This window comes from Polypterus senegalus, chromosome 11, assembly GCF_016835505.1.
Source record: "Polypterus senegalus isolate Bchr_013 chromosome 11, ASM1683550v1, whole genome shotgun sequence".
Lineage (NCBI taxonomy): Eukaryota > Metazoa > Chordata > Cladistia > Polypteriformes > Polypteridae > Polypterus > Polypterus senegalus.
Window position 1 is genome coordinate 99,954,054 of NC_053164.1, and position 18,479 is coordinate 99,972,532.

At 37.6% G+C, this 18,479-nt stretch overlaps 1 protein-coding gene across 3 annotated transcripts in view; it reads left to right on the forward strand.

Annotated features, from left to right (window-relative positions):
* esrra (estrogen-related receptor alpha) overlaps window positions 1-18,479 on the forward strand; it is an 83,909-nt gene that overhangs the window by 10,660 nt on the left and 54,770 nt on the right. Inside the window, exon 1 of one of the 3 annotated variants that reach the window (XM_039769364.1) lies at window positions 15,875-16,017. The exons of the other annotated variants lie outside the window; for them this stretch is intronic. The gene's annotated coding sequence lies outside the window, so the exon portion shown is untranslated. Of the gene's footprint in view, window positions 1-15,874; window positions 16,018-18,479 lie in introns of those variants that run through there. 3 annotated transcript variants of the gene reach the window in all.

Sequence of the window (18,479 nt, forward strand, 5' to 3'; positions counted from 1 at the left end):
GCCTCCCTTGTACTATAAATAGTTAAGATGGTATCCTAAAATAGGATCAAACAACTGCACTCTGTTGCCTGATCCACGTTTCCTTCCTTTTCTGCCTTGACACGAACTTAGCACAGATAATCAAGGTATGTTGGGTAGAAAGTATTGGTCTGAAGATGATAATAACAGTACTGTAATTTTAATAATAATACAAAGTGTCACACAAAAATTCTAAGTGAGTTGTCATTAGGAGACTCTTGTCAGTTACGACAGTTTCGAGTTGTAGCCACGGGCGGCCTTCTTGACATGGTTGCCCCAAAATGTGTGCTTTAGCTAAATTAGATGGGGCGGAGAACTTGTACAATTTACGTGCCCAACACAGTTTTTTTCCCCCCAAGGAGGTGGTATGGAATATCAGTCATGTGGTTCTGAAATGATCTGCCAGGTTTAATAGCCGATTTTAGGTGTCAAAGGTGCAGGTGAGGTCTGGTTGTCTCCGGTCTTAACTGAACTAGGGCTGGAAAATCTGGATACTCCACTAACCTCTGCTTTTTGAAGCTGCATTCACTGAAATATTTGTCTAAGATCTGTTGCCAGGACTAATAGAGCCTAAAGCTGTAAACAGCTATTGTTTAGTCTTAAACATACAACCACATGTTGTATATGCACAGTCACTGCTGTTTAACTATTATGCCTACAGTGCTGTAAGGCATTACTTTTTTTTCTTTTGTATACACTCATACAGGTATGCACCATATTTACTGGTCAATACAACACAAGGACATTCAGTTATTTTTCAAGTCTGGCTCCTATATTTAGAGACACAAACTTTTATTAGATTAACTCCTGCACCCTAACTGGCAAAGTATGGCACTATATTTGAATAACTGATTATACAGTTTCCTTTGTTTTTACAATAATTTGGTAATGTTTATTTTAACATGTTTAAAATATTATAGCTATTACTAAATCCTAACCTAGGCTTTTCCTATTGGAGATATTCCAGTGGCTGTGTTTAAGGCAGGAGCAAAACCTGGACGAGATACTAATCTTCAATATACAGCCCAGTCTGTCCATTTTTTGATACGTTACATTTTTTTATGTATACTATAATTTGATTAAAGAAAAGGAAAATTTTCAATAACTAATACTGCAGCTGAAGAAGACATTATGGTATGTATGACTCTGATCTTCATTGATTTACTGTTTAATATACTGTAACAGCATTTTCAAACCAACTTATTGCAATTTAGGGCCAAAAACAGGGACTGGAGCACAAGGCAGAAAACAGCCCTGTTTAAGGAGCCAGTCAATAGAAGAGCTTACTTATGCATCCACCCATACTCCCATTCACATAGAGCCAACTTGGATAGTATCCAGTAAACCTAGATGCTCAATGGTGTTCTAATTTCAGCTTTATTGACTCATAGGTATGTGTATGTATGTATATATGTGTATTTGTATATATGTATATATGTATATACAGTTAGGTCCATAAATATTTGGACAGAGACAACTTTTTTCTAATTTTGGTTCTGTACATTACCACAATGAATTTTAAATGAAACAACTCAGATGCAGTTGAAGTGGAGACTTTCAGCTTTAATTCAGTGGATTAAACAAAAAGATTGCATAAAAAATGTGAGGCAACTAAAGCATTTTTTTAACACAATCCCTTTATTTCAGGGGCTCAAAAGTAATTGGACAAATTAAATAACTCGAAATAAAATGTTCATTTCTAATACTTGGTTGAAAACCCTTTGCTGGCAATGACAGCCTGAAGTCTTGAACTCATGGACATCACCAGATGCTGGGTTTCCTTCTTTTTAATGCTCTGCCAGGCCTTTACTGCAGCGGCTTTCAGTTGCCGTTTGTTTGTGGGCCTTTCTGTCCGAAGTTTAGTCTTCAACAAGTGAAATGCATGCTCAGTTGGGTTAAGATCAGGTGACGGACTTGGCCATTCAAGAATTTTCCACTTCTTTGCTTTAATAAACTCCTGGGTTGCTTTGGCTATATGTTTTGGGTCACTGCCCATCTATATCCTGAAACGCCACCCAATCAATTTGACTGCATTTAGCTGGATTTGAACAGACAGTACGTCTCTGAACACCTCAGAATTCATTCAGCTGCTTCTGTCCTGTGTCACATCATCAATAAACACTAGTGTCCCAGTGCCACTGGCAGCTATGCACACCCAAGCCATCACACCGTGTTTTATAGATGATGTGGTATGCATTGGATAATGAGCTGCTCCACACCTTCTCCATACTTTTTTCTTGCCATCATTCTGGTAGAGGTTGATCTTGGTTTCATCTGTCCAAAGATTTTCCAGAACTGTGCTGGCTTTTTAAGATGTTCTTTAGCAAAGTCCAATCTAGCCTTTCTATTCTTGGGGCTTATGAGTGGCTTGCACCTTGCAGTGCACCCTCTGTATTTACTTTCATGCAGTCTTCTCTTTATGGTAGACTTGGATATCGATACGCCTACCCCCTGGAGAGTGTTGTTCACTTGGTTGGCTGTTGTGAAGGGGATTCTCTTCATCATGGAAATGATTCAGCGACCATCCACCACTGTTGTCTTCTGTGGACGTCCAGCTATTTTTGCGTTGCTGAGTTCACCAGTGCTTGCTTTCTTTCTCAGGATGTACCAAACTGTAGATTTTGCCACTCGTAATATTGTAGCAATTTCTTGGATGGGTTTTTTCTGTTTTCGCACCTTAAGGATGGCTTCTTTCACCTGCATAGAGAACTCCTTTGACCGCATGTTGTCTGTTCACAGTAAAATCTTCCACATGCAAGCACCACACCTCAAATCAACTCCAGGCCTTTTATCTGCTTAATTGATAATGACATAACGACGGACTTGCCCACACCTGCCCATGAAATAGCCTTTGAGTCAATTGTCTAATTATTTTTGAGCCCCTGAAATGAAGGGATTGTGTTAAAAAATGCTTTAGTTGCCTCACATTTTTATGCGATCGTTTTGTTGTTTGATCTGAGTTGTTTCATTTAAAATTCATTGTGGTAATGTACAGAACCAAAATTAGAAAAACGTCTCTGTCCAAATATTTATGGACATAACTCTCTCTCTCTCTCTCTCTCTATATATATATATATATATATATATATATATATATATATATATATATATAGTCGGGAAGCCAATTTCCTAGATAGGTATAGCAGTGGGTATGGGTCATTATGGTAACATTTTTTTTCTTGTTTTCTCCCTTTTCACCCATCCTTCCTAGATTAATAAACTAGTTTACGCTTATCATAATAATAACAAATCTTTACATTTATATATTGTTGTTCTGACTACTCATAACACTTCGGTGAGTGGGGAGCCACTTCAGCCACCACTAATGTGCAGCATCCACCTGGATGATGCAACGGCAGCCATTTTACACCAGTACACTCACCACACATTAGCTGGTAGGTGGTGAAATGGTGAGAGAGAGACAGTTGGAGACATGGGATGATTAGGGGACCAGAATGACTAGGCTGTGGTGGGCAATTTAGCATTGACATCAGGATACACCTTACTCTTTACAAAGGATGCCTAGGAATTTTTTATGACGACAGAGAGTCGGGACCTTTTACATCTCATCCGAAGGACGGCACAATTTTTACATCACTGGGGCAATTGGATTCACATTCAAAACACAGAATAAATGTCCCCTGCTGGGCACACCAACATCTCTTACAGCAGCAACCCATAGATGGTCTCCCATCTAACTACTGGCCAGGATCGAACATGCTTTGCTTCAGGTGGATAACCTGTTCAAAAGTGCATGTGTTATGGCTGCCGTTTGCCTTTTTAACTGATCCTACCTGGACAATGAAAGTGTGTCAAAATAACCCACTAAATTCTTTTCAGAGGGCATGTCACTCATCTAGCATATATAATTAATATTTTTTCTGCCTGCGTCATTGGCAGAAATCACAAATTTGCTATCAAAATCAATGTCATTAATATATATTAGAAGACAGTCCAAATAGAGAAATCAGAAATTGAGATAGTGACAGCAATAATCCTGTCAAGATAAAAAAAAAAAAAAATCAGTTTCAATTTTTCACTTTATTTTTGTATAGCACACTTCACTGATCACAGAGCTAACAGCAGCTTAGTACTTATAACTTCATGGCTATTAACTAGGGCTGAAACAGATCTGTGTTGGAGTTTTTACTAGCAATGCTTATTGTTAGGGAATTGTTGAGGATTGCTGACAGTTGTAAACTGAAATGTTTAGGAAGACAATATCCTTTTTATATAAAAAGATAAGATGTCTGTGACAGCTATTACCTTTGTCTCTGTATTGCTATAATAGTAGCATCATGGATTTATGAGATATGTGTGATTGACACCTAATTTAGATCAGATCATGGGGCCCAATAGAGAATGGAACTGAAGACAACTTAACATAATGCGGAACAGGAGCTGGACCTTGACACACCCTGGTGGTAAGTGCACAGGCAGGGGCAACATTGCCTGTGACAAAAGAGTACTAAGTAAGTGGGCACACTATGCCCCTATAAAATAGATGCTTCCAGGAAGCTTTTTACTCCTGGGGCAGAAATCTGAATATAATGAGGAAGTGTTCAGGGGGCAGCATGGTCTTTTAGGAGAAATGTGTGAAACCACTAACTTCTTACATTGCTATGACTAGCTAATATACACACCTAGGTAGCCCCTGCTTTAAAGTGCTACCAACCTAAGAATGATTAAGGTGTGCCTGGCCACTCCATACTCCAGAAACACTGTAGCTTCACTGCCTAAAAGACCCATAGCTGAGCAGACTTCTTCAGTGATTTTTACCACTAAATGAGTTGATCAATTCATATCCATACAGTGGGTTTGAGAGGTTTGTTTGAAAATGTGCTATATAAATAAATGTTCTTGTTTGCTTTTAGACCCTATGATACTCAGTTGATTTATTTGCAGAAAAAGTGACTTTTGCGATGTCCCTATCTTGGTAGTTTTATAACACTGTACACGTGATTAAAATTTACTTGTTAAATTTGCATAGGTATTAATTGGTATATGTCATTTATACATTTTGCTTTTATTGCACCAGTGACTTTATGATACTACAGTACAATCTGCTGAGAGGTAGAAACCTTGTTTACAAGTTAAAATCTACAATTAAAACATGTATTTAGCTGCACTTTAATACTTACTACACGTTCTGCAAACAATTTCAAGCTTTACAAATTATGCAGTGCACTCATCCATAAAGCAGGTTCTTCCAGATTTAAAGGTAGGCTGAGTTGTGCAAGCGCTAGACTTTGTCTGTAACAGTCGCTTAGTATCTGTCTGTCTTATGCAATCACCTTTATTACTGAGATGGTCTGATCTTTCAGTCTGATTCAGTTGCTTTTAGTTTCAGAATGACTGAGCAGTTCAAAATGAGTTTTTAAAACAAAGTTTTTATATGACTTTTCCTGAGTCAGCTACTGAAAGATCAGGGTGTAACTAACTGGTCAGCCACTAACTTGTTTATACGCTGTACCTGCTGAGTCCTCTGGCACTGCTGCTTGCTATATGGTGTAACATTAACTAGTGCTGAGCCTGCTTTACTTGGATTGAAATTCTTGAATGGCATAGCTGAACTTTGGAAACGGGGCACAGGGTCGTTTAAATAGGAACTCAGGATGTGTACCTCTAAACATGCAGTTGTTGTTTAATTTTTTTTTTGGATGAGAATTCATAGCATATCCATTCAAACAGTCCTTGAGAAAAACAAGAATTGTCAAATGTATAGCAAATGAAGTTTATTATAAATAAAAATGAGAGTTTATGTGCTGATTCCATGTTGAAGCTCCATAATTCTTGTTAATGGTGTGGGAGGCCAAAGTTAGGAACCTGGACCAGATACAAGTCCCTTGCAGAGCACACTTTCGCACATACAGGGCCCACTTTGAATTACCAAATTAACCTAAAACACATATTTCATTTATTAAATATCTGTATACATTTTGGAGTTTAGTGCTTGAAAGTAGACCTTTTTGTGCATATGGTGTCACAGTTACTTTTAAATTGGCCAGGTGTACATGAGTGTGCCATGCAAATTATTGATTTCCTTTCTGGGGTTGATTCTTGCTTTGTACCCGGTAGGCTTGAACCCTTGTGACTCTTAATTGGATTAAGTGGATTCCATGATGAATGGATATGCACTTTCTTCAAAACTCTTTAATGATACAATGAGCTCAACATACTCCACAACTTGAGGCGTAGCCAAGGAAAAAGATTTCGGGGTTAAATCTCCCCCCGAAGGAAACATATTTTATGACAGTTAATTAATCACACTAATTATGATTCATGCATTTTCTTGTCCCCAAGGAAGTTAATTCTAGGCCACACCCCTGTCTATAACAGGTCAGTTACAGAAATAATTTAAAATGCAAATTGGAAGCCAGATTATAAATCTTGGTGAGTGAAATAAAAGTCTAAAGAGGTAAAACCTAAGTTGTATAACCTAACACTGAGGCCTCATCTTGAATTCAGTGAGCAGTTTTAATCTTCAAATTGTAAGAGGAATGTAGAGTGCTGGTCAAAGTCCAGAGACTGGTGGTTATACTGATTCCATGACTGTAAGATATAAGTTAGGAGCAAAGACTGAAAGAGTTGCATCCTTTAAGTTTAAGCAAATTGAAACAATGAGGTAACAAGATAGTAGTGTTTAAATATTGTGAAAGGAATTGGTAGATGCCAGCTGTTTACTTTGAAATGAATTTGAAATGAGTCATGCAATTTCCCAACAGTAAATTTCACACAAATATTTTCAATTATTTTTACACAGATAATTCTAAGTACATGAACCAATTATCTAGCAGCATGTTCGAAAGTAGCACCATGACAAGTTTTTAAATCTCAACCCAATAAAAGCAGTTGAATTACTTGTTCTCATCCATCCTTTTTTCTGTATATATGTTCTGTAAACCTTAGTATGTTACAATGTTCAGTATATAAACCAAGTCATTTCTTATCTTGTGTTTCTTTTATTCTTTTCAGTATATAGTAATGTTTTTTAAAACAAAGTACACATTTCTCTTTTAAAAAAACACGTTTGGTTTGAGTAGACATTTGTTAAATAACATGTACATTTATATCAATACAATATTATGTAATTTCATTAATATATTATCATCTTTATGGTCTCTTCCAAAACATTTAGTGTGCTACTATTGGTTTTCTTAGTTGACAGTGTTCTAATACATGTTATCCTACTGGCACAGCTGCACATGTCAGGTTACACTAAGTACATCCTGTAGATCCACTTAGCACAGCTCACAGTTTCTGCTCCTATTTTAAGTCTCTGAGTGTCACAGTGGCGCAGTCGGTAGCACTGTTAATCTCACAGTTCCATGGTCTTAAATTTGAATTATAACCTGAACACTGTTTTAACACTCTCCAAGCCGGCACGATTATATTATGCACTGCTATTCTAGAGCTGCACCAAAGAGAGTGAGAAAAATAAAGAAATGATCCAGGGCATGAGTGACCAACACTACTTCCCTGCTAAACCACCACAAGTACAGAAGCACACCAGGGCTTGTAATTGAGTTACAAGAGAATTGTTATTATCTAGTAAAATAAGGAATTGGACGCAACAAACAAACCCCTGTATACATAGTACCGCGCTGCAGCACTTCCACTCCTCACATGAATAATAAAACTAAACATTGAACAACATACACCACTAATAAACAAATGTGAGAAAAAAAATGAAATGAAACCAAAGTCCTTTAAATATTCACTGTTAGGCATTATCATTTACAGTCTGTTATGGTGAAGGATGCACTGAGCTGCACCCCCTGTTCTGGGAAATGTAATCCAACACAGTCCCTAATGCTGGCCCATCAGATCTTCTCCCGAATTACTTCACTTTATTTATAAGAAAAGGAAAATGATTCTTACAGAAGTGAACCTGGGTTCACCTGACTTTTTCCAGCAAGTTAAGTAGCTTTCCATCTTGCCTTTTTTGTGGCATCTGCTTCTCTTTTGGATCGGGCGCTCTCTTTTCCTCCCCTCCTTTCTCCTGCTACCGATTTACATATGGTCCACTCCTCTCCTCCCCTTACAGTTTGTTTGGCCCTCCAAGCCAGGTGCTCCCTTCCCCATTACCCATTGGCTGACCTTACACATTCAGCCATTTCACCATTAACAGGACTAGGGAAAGGTGCAAACTGCCAGCGACACCCACACACATCCATGACAACCATTATATTTTCTTTGTGGAAGTTTCACATTCTTCCTATGGCAATATGGCTTTTTTTTTCCTAACTATGCCAGTTCTCTCATATGTCCCAAACATATCCAGGTTACATTAACTGGCAACTTAAAATTGGACATATCTGTGAGGGTGCATTACTTATGAACAAACTGCATGGAGTTTGCTTCTTTGTGTGTTTGAGGCAGTTGAGGAAATATTTTTGTTGTCAATCTCTTTTAAGGTTTGTTTTGATTAGACATCGTACAGCATGGCAAATTGTGCATACATTTGTTCATTGCCCCCTTCCCTTATATGAACTTGCTGTGGAAGTGGCTAGTTGCCAGATTTGAAGATCAATTTGTGCCATTCAGTACAGGCACTTCCCTGTTTGAGATTCAGAATAGAGGCAAATAATGTTTGCATTCCAGTGTATACCAGCACATCCTGACTCACCCCAGGCATCACCTGTTCCAAAGACTTCCCTCTGGAAATATCTTCTTGCAGTGAAAGCTAAAAAACCCATCACCTGAACAGTTTTTTCCTTGCAGTTATTCTTATTAATCAGGTCTGAACTTCTATTCCGTATATTTGTACTGTATACCTTCACATTAGACTGCCTGAACATTTTAATCCTACTGTCTCTATTTTTTTGTATTACCCTTGTATGCTGCATCATATTATTTTATCTTTTGTATTCTCTGTTGTCCTTGTAAGTTGCATACTATCAAGACAAATTTGTAGTACACATTAATGTACCTGGTTAATAAAGAGAATTCTGATTCTGGTTGTGCGAGCCTGTGATGCGATAGATCAGTGTTATCTCCTTGGGGCTGCTGTGCCTGTCGGTGCCTGACGTGCGCTACATAGTGAGGAGCATAACATGTTAATCCAGCAGTGAACACTCAATGTATAATGAATTTATGCAGAACAAAAAGTATTTTCATAATATTCTTTTTATAGTTTGCTAATGTATGCCTCAAATGAAAATACTGGCAGTTTTATTAATTTTTTTTAATGCGTACATGGTGAAAATCTGGCTGCAATAATGATGCCATGCATGCAAAAAAAAAAAAAGATTGGGCAGCAACTTAAATGTGAGGTGGAGTACATTTACAGTGCACATGTGTGAAAGTACCGTGCATAACTGTAACCGATCTGTGATATCATTCTGGCTTTGCAAAGCATCATGGGGTACTGGGCAAAAATGTTCTTGTAAGATGGCTATATGGGGATGCTTTAGGAAATTATTGGACAATCAAGGTTGCCAGTGAGCACAGCATATTTGCTGCTTAAAACACTTTGGCAGATTTTGCTGATCAACACTATTGAGCAGGCTCTGTGATGGATTATTTCTTTCTTCAGCTTTACACCCAATATTACTTGCATAATCTCCGGGCCACTGTGTCTTTAGATTGAATAAAATGGGTTTAAGCAAAATAATCTGTTTAATTCAGTTTTAATTTTAGCTGTAGTTCTTGTTAATTAAGAGAAATTTGATTCAGTGTTCTGGTAGAGAAGGAATGTGATATTCCTTTACTGAATGAGTGTGATATTCCATTTCTGTGTTTCACCTTATCTGAAATGTAACTTTTAAATGTTGCTGAGGTTAACAGGCCTTTCAGTTGCTTAGGGTAATGTATTGTTTATCAAGGGTGTTTATACTTTTTTAATTTGTCATATTTTTAATTTCTACTTGTTACCTAATGGTATTTGACCCATTTCCAGAGGCTGGCCAGAATAACATGGATGGTTGTCTGAGCATTATCACTAATCTTTATCCATAGGTGACTTGATTATCCCAGCTTTCTTCAGAGGCAGTTTACACCACAGTCTACTTAGACATTGCATTTTACCTCTAATCATTATGCATTGAGTCATTGTCAGGGGCTAGAGTGGTTTGGAAACAGTCTGCCCACTTTTAGTATTCAGGTTGTTTCACATTATTTTAATCTGACGACCTGTGATTGAAATGATGAATGAGATGTGAGATGTGTGGTGTGGTGTGGTGTGTTGGGTGGGGGGGGCGTGAAGGGGTTGGCGGGGCGGAGGGAAGACATGTATAGTACTTGCCGATATATTTTTGGTGTACCTGATTTTGGTAGTTGGAGTAATTCAGTTTTCGTCTTATAGAATGCCTTATATACTGATCCAAATGGCAAAGCAACACAGAATCATATATAATTTTTTACACGCACATGAAAACGTAAGCCAAAATTTGAATAGATGACCATTGTCGTTGCAGCAAATCTGTGTTCAGGAATAATGAAGAGGAATGACGTCTGCAGTAGACATAGACTTGGAATGCAGCAGGATGTGCCATTTAGTTGGCCCTCTCCCAGATTCTCTAACTTGTTTTAGAGCACCCTCATTCATGACTAGAATTACAAAGACCCCCTTATACAATGAAAATAAGCAAAAAGAAAACATTGTGTGAAAAATAACCCAGGGTAAATTAGACTTAGTTAAAAAGGAAGGTAACAAATCACAACAACTTAATACCTAGCAAAACAAAAATGTCCATCAGATACTGAGGTGATAACAACTTTTTAACTTTAAAATATGTCATGATCTAACAAAACTATGAAAAATTCTCCTTCAGCAAGCAAATGAAATGTGAAGATGGGGATTGTCACTCAGTGGATCACATTGAGCATAGTGGACAAGAAGAACATGATCAGTTTGCACATCATTAGTAGCATATGAAACTCTGATTTTGTGTAAAATTTAGTAAAACAACACATTTCTCTGAGCATATGTTAATGAAAGTATTTCTCAGATACAACTAATATGTGACAGTTAAAGATAAAGAAGTGGGCACTATTTTCACCGCACTCTCCATTTTTAAAAAGGAGCAGATGCAAACAAAAATTCTGGCCTTCAATATAATAATCATCTCTTCTTTATTGAAGCTATAATTTATATAGGTAGTTTTAAAAGCTGTGGTATTAATATTGTAAATATCTCCAAGATATTGCATATTGCTAGGAATCAATATTATTACTGTAAGAACTAATTTAATTACTTCTGTATGGCAGTGGAAATGATAATGAAGCATCAGTAAGCAGTATATTAATGCATTAATTGTTTCCCTGTACCTTGCTATTATATCTGGTTAAATCTTTTAAAGCGAAAGCTTGGATAATGTACAATTTACCATCCATTCCTCTAGCCACAAAAAAAAAGCAAAAACAGTCATGAAAGAAAGAAATTAATATACTATATATATATATATATATGCCTTTTAATTATTTAACAGCAAAGTAAAGTCAAAAATACAACTTATTTAAAAAAAAAAACTAGGGGGCTTTGCCCCCTTTTTGCTTTGCTCGCCTATCCCTTGCAGATTGGGAGAACGTAAGCTGTAGTGCCTAAGCACTATAAACCTCAGATTCCACTCTCTTTATTTTTAAAATATTCAATGAATTAAATATAATACAAGACAGAAGTACTGTATGGGCTGAAAGTTTTTGCATAACAGATTTTTAAAGGAAATGCCCATACTGTAACTCATTTGAAGCAGGTCTAACTCAAGCTGGTCATGTCAGTAGTTCTAAAATGTGATAGACGAGCAGTTCAATTTGAAATTGAAATCCCCTTACTGAAATTTAGAACTGATCAACATTTATTACATTTGTTAATGAAAGGCTCTGTTAAGTAGCCTTGTGGTAATTACATGGGCTAATTCAACAACTGCTTAAAATAATCATGGTACATTTTGAATTCTGCGGAGGTCTCTATGGCCACAGTACTGAGGTCATTCAAAAAAGCAAGACATAAAAAAGGGTCTCAAATCAGACTTGACAGATAATTACAATGTGAGTCAGAACAAGCAAGTCTAATGGAAAAAGAACCCCAGCAACAGCAGCAGTGTTGTCTGATAAAAGAGGCAACTGGTAGTGCTGTTGAGCAGATAACTCGGTTATTGTTGCCATGTAAGTTATGCAGGTGGCTAGTTCTGTGCATAGTACTCAGTGCTGAGACCTGACTTTAATTTCATAATTGCTGCCATTGAATTATATTAAAAACACTTTTCTTCCTTCATAACAGTGTGTGGAGCTAATGCCAATGCGCGTAGCATCTAGCAAAGCCTGGAAGCAGCCGTTGACAAAATACCAGTGCATTGAAGGGAAATGGCAAACTGTACTTCAGTATTTTTTTTTTTTTTTTGCTTTTTAAAATTGCATGCCATATTCGTTAATATTTACTAATCCACAAAGGGCATGACTGAGGGTTAAATTAGATACTATTTACAAAATATAATAATAAAAACCTTTGAGTTTGTTACTGATTGCTGAGCTGGGATTGTAATCAATGCTGACCAATGAGCCACTCTTTTGTTTGTATAATATTCTCTTTCAAAAGCCTTGCGGCTTCATAGCTCCAAAAGGCTAAGTTTCATTCCTGTTTTTAGCCAGATTCTGTATGGACTTTGCACATTCTTTTTGTGGTTGCATAAAGTTTCTCTGTGTGTTCCATTTTCCTCTCACATCACAGTGATACTGATGTTAAATTAACAAACTCTAAATAAACCTAGTGTGAGTGAATATAGTAGTGTATCAATGGGATATTAATTTGATATTCTGGCTCTCTGAGATTGTAAAATAAAAAAATAGAATAAAGGTTTAAATGAAATGGATTTTATTCTGTTAACAATGCGTTCAGTTATCAGAGGTGGTTGCATCCCATTTTCTACAATAATAATAATAATCCATTTTATTTATATAGCACCATTCCATGCTTAATGTTATTTTACTGGAAATCCATACATCCTTCTAGTCATGAAATTTTTGAATAAATCAAAATCCATACTATGGCAATTGGTAATGATCTTGTAAAGGAATCAGGAGAAAAGTGAACAGGCTGTGTAAAATATTGATTGGTCTTGAATAATGGATTTGAAAGGACATGATGTGTGTATCCTTTGTGTTAGTAAATTAATAAGTTAATATCCAGGCTTATATTTGTGATAGCAAATGAAAAAATAAGGTAATGATTAATTCATCCATTGTCTAACTCGGGATCATAGGAGGACATAACCTAAGGATACTGTACATAAGTAGACACAAAGCAACCACCCATTCATCCACGCTCACTCATACACCCCACTTAAACATAAAAGGCCAGTTTAAAATCACTATCCAGCCTGAAGCCAGCAACACAACTTCAACTACAACTTCTAGCCAGCTATGATGACTGCATTTGCTGATATTGTCACCAAATGATGTATGTCATGTCTAGGAATCACAGGTAATAACACAGTCTCCAAATGCAAGATGACTTTCCCGTGTAAGTTTACATTTCTTAAGTACTGCAAACATGCTGCCTAACCGTGCCAATGCTGTACAAACGCTTTCCAGATATGGGAATTCAAACACAATCTCAAAACCCCCCCACCCCCACCCCCCCAATCTGACGTATTCCCCCCCCACATACACACACCCATATTCCTTCCTGGTATCTACAATACAAGATGTCAGACATACCGGCCTTCTTTCTGTTTGTAAAGCCCAAAGCATGCACTTACCCCCATCTGTTTGCCATTGCAAATTGTACTTTTCGTTGAGTGCTTATTGGTTGCCAATTATTGTATAAGCAGAGCCTGCCTGTACAAATTAGGAAAAAAAATCATTCAGGCTGAGCTTCAGACTGATCTGACTGAGCTGCTATGGCTGGTGGTCATGGGAGTATTGCCATGAATGCCTCCAACTCGCTATGAGTATGTAAGTGAAATCAGTGTATGAAAATCACTGAAAAAAATCATATAGCATAATAGGGCCTTAATCTCTGCTCCTTTGGAATGTGAGAGGAAATTAGCGTACTGATTAAAAAACATACCCAGATGTGGTGAGAACATGCAAACAACATACATTGACTATCCTAGAATTTAATCCAAGTACTGTACATTGAAGACTTGAGCCATCAGTGCCACCACACCACTTTCCTGCCTGGTAATAATTAAGTTGCAATTCAGTTCTTGCACAAATTTTCTGTTCCTCACCATCACTGGGTCTCTTGATAATATACAGTTAATTCTTGCAATGCTTGAGGGTTAGAGGTACAAGACCCCTGCGAATGTGAAAATCTGTGACTAGATTTTGGGCCCATGATTACTGTATATTCTAAGTAAATTAAACTAAATAAGACGCAAAACATTAAGAGACACATGATATAAAACCAATCACTGCACATGTAAATCACTTGTGAGGCTGGCTGCTGACACAAAGATGTATGGCGTCGCCTAGACAAAGTGTGTAATTCAGCGGTTCTTTAGTGAACTGTAACTTTTTTGCAGAATTGAACTTATTGTATTAAATTTGTGTGTACTTTATATTTATGGTATTAATGATAAAAATGAATAATATTATAGATACAAAAGAAATCCAATCAAACACTAAGCACAATGATAGACACTCACGACACAGTTCATTTTCGCAGATGCAGATTATGGTGATTAAGTTATATAAAATTTTGTCCTACCATTATGCCAGTGTAGCTTTGTACAAGTCGAGAGTGCTCCCCAGCCGAAGACCTTTTCAACCCAAACAAAATCACAGAATCAAGCAGGAACAGGGCAAGAACATAAATCCAGAGAAAACTGTAATCCGATGGGTATAATTGTAATCCAATCGTACAGTGAAGTGTTGAACAAAAAGACAGCACGTACTGCAATCCTTATTGCTTCTTATGGCTCACTTTTTAAATTAGCACCCTCATTTTGTGTTACCTAGCGTCCCCCGTGACTACCCCCAAAGCTGCCCAATGATGCAGTACTGTTGGGATTGCTGGGATTTGTAGTTCATTAAAGTAGTACTGCTACAGTGTCCTCTGCAGTTTTCTGCAATTGGTTGCAAAAGTCTCAGAGTAATTTCCATTTATTGATAACAAATCAGTGAATAGGCTGATCTATGAATCATAAGTCTGAGAATCAGAAGGTCCAAATTGTAGTTCTGTTGGTCTGCAGTGGTTTTTGATATGGATATTTTAGTGGTCAAATAATGCCAATTTTGTTTTGGCACCTTTCTAGAACACAAGTGGCAACTCTTTCTAGGCACGCTTTATTTACAAAAAGCAAAGAGTATTAACACGGTGGTGCAGTGGTAGCACTGCTGCCTTGCAGTAAGGAGACCCGGGTTCGCTTCCTGGGTCCTACCTGTGTGGAGTTTGCATGTTCTCCCCATGTCTGCGAGGGTTTCCTCCGGGTCCTCCTGTTTCCTCCTACATTCCAAAGACATGCAGGTTAGGTGGATTGGCGATTCTAAATTGGCCCTAGTGTGTGCCTGGTGTGTTTGTGTGTGTCCTGCGGTGGGTTGGCGCTCTGCCCGGGATTGGTTCCTGCTTTGTGCCCTGTGTTGGCTGGGATTGGCTCCAGCAGACCCCCGTGACGCTGTGTTCGGATTCAACAGGTTGGAAAATGGATGGATGGAAAGAGTATTAACATTAATATTAGAAACGACAATGAAAAATGTGTTACAATTTTTGTGTCTAGAAATTTAATTTCAAAATGCTATTGACGGGCACATACAGTACTTCAATTTGTCTTCCTTTAGCTACTTAAAGCGGGATGTACATGAATGGAAAGTGCCCCTCCCGACATATATTTGAATTTAACCACGCCCCTTAATTAATATTGATAAGCCGGCGAAGAGGCGTTTCAAAAGTCTTTCTCTCTCCGCTAGACAACAGATACAGAAACATGGATTTCAACTTTACTTGAGATAATCTGTGCATTTTTCCTCTTTAAACGTCCTATATACTTTTATCTATCCGAAGCAAGACTACTAAAACAAAGCATAAGGATTTTTTCCACTTTCCCACCTTATAAGGTCAGTATTGACACATTTAATGCTTTTCTAGAAGTTCCATGTGAGCTTTCCATGTGCATTTTTTGTGCATCTGCACGACAAGATGAAAAATGACAAAGGAAACAGACAACGCACAAAAACTTGTGTTCGTTTAAGTAAGAGGATTGTTTATTGGCATTTAGTACGCGTGACATTTCCAAGTTGCTACGACGCCTACTGCTCAGTTTTAATTTAAAGTGTCACGTTCTTGACGCGCATACAACCACCGGTCTCACTTCCTACTCTGGCGGCGCGGCCGTGGCTACACAGCTGGCGACATGTTGCCTGGCCACGCAGTCAAAGTGCTTTTATTGTTTTTTTTTCTTTTCTTAATTTTTATCTTATTTAAGATTTTGCCGTCTGCAAGAACAAAAATCTGAAACCACGAGAAAATAATATCTGTTCATATTATCAGTTATTAAATAAAAAATTCGAGCGACGGTGTGCTTCCTGGATGAAAGTAACGAACAACTTCACCAACACCGCGTTTGTTTACGGTTGCTAACACGGTCTGCTTTTTTAGAATATAGTCATCACGAGTCTAGCTGAAGGTAGACTGTCTTTACAAATCGTCGTGGCTTTTATATGTACTTCGTTTACAGACTGCTTTTTAAAACTGTCATTTGTCCTTGCACATCTCGCATTTGGTATATAGCGCCTTTTATATTCTGTTGCAAATGATCGATATTTGTGAGTTTAACGTGATAGTGACAACTCATACATACCCCAGTTTTCTTTCTTCCACGTGTGAAAGCATAATGCGACCAAAGAGCTGATAAAATGTACACAACACGAGGAATACCAAAAAAAAAGGTCTTGTTTAATACTAATATGTATACGTTTGTGTAATATAAATATTACTAAGCAGTTCAGAAGTACTCGGCCCTGGTCAATTGTAAAGACTCGCCATCACAACCTTACAGATAAATAAGAGTTTTTACATAATCAATAGAGTAAAGACTGCAGTGGGCTGTAGCCCTGCCTGGGGTTTGTTTCCTGCCTTGCGCCCCGTGTTGGCTGGGATTGGCTCCAGCAGACCCCCGTGACCCTGTAGTTATGATATAGCGGGTTGGATGATGGATGGATAGTGTGAAGAATACAACTCAAATGGATTCATGGAGCTCTCAAAACCCTTTTGTGTTTTGGACAAAGTGATTGTAATAAAGACTGATTGTAATAAAGTGCATATAATTGCACATTTGTTAAAGTTTCACTTTATCCATATCTGTATGCACTACCTCATATGGATAATTAAATACATATTTTATTCTGACAGCACATTATTAATCTACAGTTATACTACCAGTGACGTTTGGAATCTTAACTAGGCATCCTTACATCTTGCTAACCTTATGCCATTATGATTTTACTCTAGAAGAATCACTTTCCTACTGTTGTGGCACATGGGAAACAACTCGTCTAGTAACAATTAGACTGGAACTAGCCACAGCTATTCATGCACTGTTACTGAAGTTACATTCACTCTTCCACTGTCTGGATGATCTTTCAGAGTGATCCCTCCTTACTGTATCATCTGTGAAGCTGTATTAATCCAATATCATCTTTATCACCTGTCTTCTTGAGCCTACCTGGGCTTGTAAGCTAATGTTTGTGGAATGCAAAACTTAGCGTACCTGTGTGAGATTTTGCTGTTGATCACCCATCCAGCTCTGCTTATCTTCAGGGTAATATGCTGGGCTATTACAGTACAGTTTGCATTCATGACCACCTGTGTGATGTTACTTTGAGATTCATATATGTGTGCTCATCCACACATGGAGCAATGATCTTTATGTGCATGGCATACCGATTTGTATGAATGCAGCTTGGCTTAAAATTAATTTGCATATTCTTGGACATGCTTTAAGTTCATAGTTGCAAAATTTGAGAAATGCTTGTTTGTGGGGCATATACCCAAATCATCGCTATTGCAAAAGTGCCTTTTCACTGTGGCCAAAAAGCATAATGTTAATGTGGATGGCGCAACCATGTAGCATTCAAAGATTTGTTATGAATATTATTCCATCTCTCTTAGATATATATCATTTTATAAGTTCATTTCAGCGTTTCCAAAACATTCAGCCTTTCCCAGGATGTCTCTTCCTGACCACCATCTTCTGGCAAGTCAGCACACAATCGTGGTGAAGTTAAGAGTAGTTTCCTAAATTAGGAAAATTGATAAAATGCCTTTTTCTCCTACTCCTAAAGATATGATCAAATGTGCATCTCACTGAGAACTTTGAACCAGTTAGGATCACGTTCCTACTCTGAGATGCTTGATAAAATATGGGCACTGGTTTATACATGAATTTGCTTCAAATGTAGTTTTTCTGTAAATTCTGTTAATTGGGTGAATATATGACAAATACATTGGTATTTGGTTTGGAAACGCCTGATAGTGATGCATGTACCCTAAAATGAACTAGCCTCCCTTCAAGAGTTGG